Raw genomic sequence first — 6,098 nt, forward strand, 5'->3', positions numbered from 1 at the left:
TTTAGAGGTAGAGGCGTCGATAAAAATAAAATATGGACATGAAGGCATCATGATTATTCTCATAACAGCAACATATATAGATTTTGTCATATGATTACTTATGTTCAAGTGATGATCTATTCACAATCCAAAAGTATAAATCATATACCTTATTGGGCTCCGACAAACTATAATCTCAGTCATTGAAGCAATTGCAATTTATCATAACATTGGAAAGAGTCTATGTCAGAGCTAAAAAGCAAGTCCACATACTCAACTATCATTTAGTCCTCCATAATTGCTAACACTCACGCGATACTTGTGGTTACGGAGTTTTAATTGGACACAGAGAAAGATAGGGGCTTATAGTTTTTCCCCACAACTTTTTACCTCAAGGGTAATGTCAACAATAATGGTTCATGCTCCCCTACATCCAATTAGATATGTATATCATGTTCTTTCCAACATGCTGAGCTTGCCAAAGGATAAAATGAAAAATAAAAGGTGAAGATCACCATGACTCTTGCATAAGGTAGAAGATAATAATAAAGGATAGGCCCTTCGCAGAGGGAAGCAGAGGTTGCCATGCGCTTTTATGGTTGGATGCATAAAATCTCAATGTGAAAGAACGTCACTTTATATTGCCCCTTGTGATATGAACCTTTATTATGCAGTCCGTCGCTTTTATTACTTCCACATCACAAGATCGTATAAAGCTTATTTCTCCCACACCAATCAATCATACATATTTAGAGCAATTTTTATTGCTTTGCACCGATGACAACTTACTTGAAGGATCTTACTCAATCCATAGGTAGATATGGTGGACTCTCATGGCAAAACTGGTTTAGGGATTTTGGAAGCACAAGTAGTATTTCTACTAAGTGCTGAGAATTTGGCTAGCATGAGGGGGAAAGGCAAACTCAACAAGTTAGAGGATCCATGACAACATACTTTATCTCAGATATAAGAAAGACATAACTCATTACGTTGTCTTCCTTGTCCAACATCAACTCTTTAGCATGTCATATTTTAATGAGTGCTCCCCATCATAAAAGATGTCAATGATAATATATCTATATGTGAAAACCTGTTTTTCCTTATTACTTCCTATTAATTGCAACAATGACCAAAGCTATGTTTGCCAACTCCCAACAACTTTTAATCATCATACTCTTTTTATGTGAAGTCATTACTCTCAATAAGATCAATATGAACTTTTTGTTCCTTTTTATTCTTTTCTCTTTTCTTTTATTCACCCAAGATCATGGCAAAATAGTCAAGCCCTTGACTCAACACTAATCTTTATTATATATAGCTCACGGACTCGATTACATAGAGAGATCATAAAGCAAAACTCAAACCTAGATCATGCCATAAACTTTATTCTACTAGATCAAGATACTACTAATAGGATCAAACTAAGAAAAATGGTAAAGATAGGAGTTGTGATTGTGATACGATACCGGGGCACCTCCCCCAAGCTTGGCAGTTGCCAAGGGGAGTGCCCATACCCATGTGATTATATCTCCTTTGTCAGTGAAGAAGGTGGTGGTGATGTTGGCTTAGTTGATGGCTTAGGCTTCTCCCTTAATTTGCGCTTGAGGACGGCATTTTGATCCCTCGGATCATCAATCTCCCACTCCAGGGTTAATATCTTTTTGCATAGGTCCTTCTTATTTTCCTGCAAGAGATCAAAAGGGATAAACTCGAACGTGGGTTTCTTTACCCTATCAGGGAGACTTGACTTTTTGAACTCCACGTGCATGTCCCCAAGCTGAGGTAATGGTGCTTCATCTTCATCTAAGCTCGTCTCCTCCTTCCCCTTGGGTTCATAGTCCTCTTCTTCCTCCGTGGTCCATCCATCGTGTTCCACATCTCCATAGACCTTTGGATTTGCTAAGTAATAATTCACATAGCTTTCTCCTTCCGAATCCTGGGAAGACATGTTGATTTAATCTGCAACGGGACAGCTCGAAATGAAAACAGAGGATATTTGCGTGATACGGGAATCAAGACCTTCGGGAGAATATATAATGAATTTTTACCGAGCAAAATATCTAACGTGCAAGAAAACAGAGTCTAGAAGGCACATGAGGTGCTCACAAGGTAGGGGGGCGCGCCCAGGGGGTAGGGCACGCCCACCACCCTCGTGGGGCCCTCGTGTCCTTCTCGGACTCCTACTTATTTTTGTATTTTTCTAAATATTCCATAACGGAGAAATATTGCCTTAAAAATTGTTTTGGAGTCGGTTTACTTACCGTACCACATACCTATTCCTTTTCGGAGTCTGAAACGTTCTGAAAAGTGTCTCTTATGTATTCCTCCGGGGTTACGGTTTCAATAATATTGGTTTCAACATTTTATGGGATTACCTGAGATATAATGTTTGATTCTTTGACCGTTTAACACCTTCGGATTTGTGCCCTCGAAGTTGTTGATCTTTATGGCACCTGAACGATAGACCTCTTTGATAACATAGGGGCCTTCTGTAACACCCTCGATGCGACTATATCTCCCATGTGTCGAGGCACGACTTAGAGGCATAATCGCATTGAAGGCATATGTCGCAAGTTAGGCAATCTTCACAACATCCCATGTAATATAAATAATAAAGGGGAGATAGCATAGTTGGCTTACACTCGCCACGTCAATCAAGTACATAAATAACATTATATCATCCAAACACTCATGGCCCGACTACGGCGCCAAAATAAAAGAGAACCCAACATGTGACACCGGTCCCGTTCACCCCCAACTGGGCACCACTACTGATCATCGGGAAAGGAAACATAGTAACGTTGAGAGTCTTCATCGAACTCCCACTTGAGCTCATACGCGTCTCCTGGAGCGGAATCATCAGGCCATGCATCTGGTGTAAAACTAATCTGTGAGCCACAGGGACTCAGCAATCTCGCACCCTCGCGATCAAGACTATTTAAGCTTATAGGTAAGGCAAGGTAAATATGAGTGGAGCTGCAGCAAGCGACTAGCAAGTATGGTGGCTAACTTATTCGCAAAAGAGAGCGAGAAGAGGAGGCAAAGCACGAGCGAGAAACTAGAGAGCAACCTGCGCAAACATTACTCCAACACCGTGTCCACTTCCCGGACTCCGCCGAGAAGAGGCCATCACGGTAACACACTCGGTTGATTCATTTTAATTAAGTTAAGGTTCAAGTTATCTACAACCGGACATTAACAAATTCCCATCTGCCCATAACCGCGGGCATGGCTTTCGAAAGTTCAATGCCTGCAGGGGAGTCCCAACTTAGCCCATGACAAGCTCTCATGGTCAATGAAGGAATAGATCTCCTCCCAAGACGTTCCGATCAGACTCGGTATCTCGGTAATTCAAGACACTTCGATAGGTTAAAACAAGACCAGCAACACCGCCCGAATGTGCCGACAAATCCCGATAGGAGCTGCACATATCTCTTTCTCAGGGCACACTCAGATTGTCCTAGGTACGGGTAGGCCACCCAGAGTTGCCCCTGGTGGCCACCGGTAGCTGACAGGTGGACCAATACTCAGAGGAGCACTGGCCCGGGGGGGTTAAAATAATGATGACCCTTGAGTCTGCAGAAACCAAGGGAAAGAAAAGGGCTAGGTGGCGAATGGTAAAACCAAGGTTGGGCATTGCTGGAAAAGCTTTAATCAAGGCAAAATATCAAGGGTTTCCCATTATAACCCAACCGCGTAAGGAACGCAAAAATCCGGGAACATAACACCGATATGATGGAAACTAGGGCGGCAAGAGTGGAACAAAACACTAGGCGAGAGGCCGAGCCTTCCACCCTTTACCAAGTGTATAGATGCATTAAGATAACAAGATAATATAATGATATCCCAACAAGTAAATAAATGTTCCAACAAGGAACGGCCTCCAATCTTCACCTGCAACTAACAACGCTATAAGAGGGGCTGAGCAAAGCGGTAACATAGCCAATCAACGGTTTGCTAGGACATGGTGGGTTAGAGGTTTGACATCGCAATTTTGGAGGCTTGAAATCAAGTGGTAGGCATCATAGCATTGGCATAGCAAAAGAGCGAGCAAGAACTAGCATAACAAAGATAGTAGTGATTTCGAGGGTATGATCATCTTGCCTGCACAGTTGTCAGAGTTGACTGGATCCTCGAAAGCAAACTCAATGCGCTCCTCGTTAGCGAACTCGTCTCCCGGCTCTACCCAAACAAGACAAACAAGCAACAAGGATACAATCAACCACGTGCAAACTCAAACAACGCAATGCAAAGATGATATGCTATGCGGGATGCGATGCGGGATGCGAAATGCAAGATATGGCAGGAAATGCATGAACCTAGCCTCAACTTGGAAAACCAGGTGTGCCACCGGAAAGATGAGATGAAATCGCTTAAAAAAAATATAAAGAATGCCGGAATCGGAGTTACGGTTTGGAAATGGCAAGCGATTCAAAAATGACATCGGTCTGCGATTTACAACAAGTAGCCATCTAAATGCAATGAGATGAACATGCTACAGCACCCAAACAAGACAACAAAATACATGGCAGGGATGCACACAAGATGCTTAACAAAAGTCTAGCACTGAACTACGGCCAATTGGTCCACTAACAGGTTCAAACAAGCATGGACAAAATGCATATGACAAACAGATCTCACACTTAGTGAAATCAACACTCGTCTGGAATTTCAGATCAGGTAGCCCTCTTCGGAGCAACAAAACTACATGCTACAGGATCTGATCATGGCAAAGTAAAGCATTTCATGGAGCTACTCAAAGCGCTTAACAAAAGTACCTTAGTGACCTTGAGCCAAAAGGGATCAGAAAATACAATTGCAAGCACGCGAACATAGCAAAAACATAATCAGTTTTCATACTTAGTGAAAACTGACACATGCTGAAATATAACTCAAGTAGGCATGTTTACGAGCTCGATGCACTCACTACGGTGCAAGTCATGGCAAGACAATCTTACATCCATCAAGAAGACACAAAATGAAATCTAGACACGGCAAGAACAATAGCATAGCATGCACGGATCAACTACAGCATCACCGGCAAAATTGCAAACAAGTTGACAATCTGCCCAGATTCTCAAAGTAGCAAAAGTAGAGCTCGATTGACTCAAGATAGGGTGCTCCGTAATTGCAAACAAAGACATTTATGGATAGAGCACTACAATATTAACAAAACATCCTTACTGACCATCCTCAAAAGAGGCACGGATCACTAGAAACAACATGAACATATGGCATCATGAGATAAACAACTCCAGGACTTGGTGAAATTACTAAGTCCCTAAAAACAGAATTAGCAAGTGCACCACTTTGCAAGATTGCACAAGACACCACACATATCCTAAAAATACATGGGTTGCACCTCTGGAAAGATGACAAAACCCTTAACAAAACACATGTAGAGCATCAGGGCATATCTTGCACACATTAATCATGGCAAAAATGACAAAAACCTAAATGGAGTAGCAGATCTGACAATTATCTCAAGTAGCCCTCTTCTAACAGCATTTCGGGCATCAAGATGAACTCAAATGAAAATGATGCAATGGAATGAAACGATTTACTCTCTGAGATGAACATTTTGATATGCTATATGCATGAATCGGAGCTACGGATGCAAAGTTACGGAGCTATGAACATGAGCACTTGGACTGAAAATATCAGGGACTTAGAAAAAAAACAACCCTCAGATCTAGGGTTTGACCGGCGCGCGAACCGGGGCGGCGGCGGGCACTGTTCACGGCGGCGGATCCGGCGGAGACGAGGACGACGGCCGGTGGGGGCGACGTCGCCGGTGGCCGGGGTCGGCGGCGCAGGGGCCCGCGGTGGCCGGAGCTGGGGCCGGCCGGAGCTAGGGGCGACGCCGGCGAGCTCCTGCGGCGGCTCGGGGCGGCGACGGCGGCTGCGGCGGCCCGGGCGACGAGGTGGCGACGGCGGCGGCGGGGCGGACCGCGGCGGCGCGGCGCCGGAGTGGAGGGCGACGGCGGCGGCGAAGGGCGCGGGCGGCGGCGGCCTCGGGCTGGCGGGGGCCGGTTGCGGGCCGACCGGGCCGCGGGCGGAGACGGCGGCGGCTTGCCACGTGGCGAGCGCGGGGTGGATGGCGGCGGCGGAGCGGACGC

The sequence above is a fragment of the Triticum urartu genome, chromosome 7, assembly GCF_003073215.2.
Source record: "Triticum urartu cultivar G1812 chromosome 7, Tu2.1, whole genome shotgun sequence".
In the NCBI taxonomy this organism is placed as follows: Eukaryota; Viridiplantae; Streptophyta; class Magnoliopsida; order Poales; family Poaceae; genus Triticum; species Triticum urartu.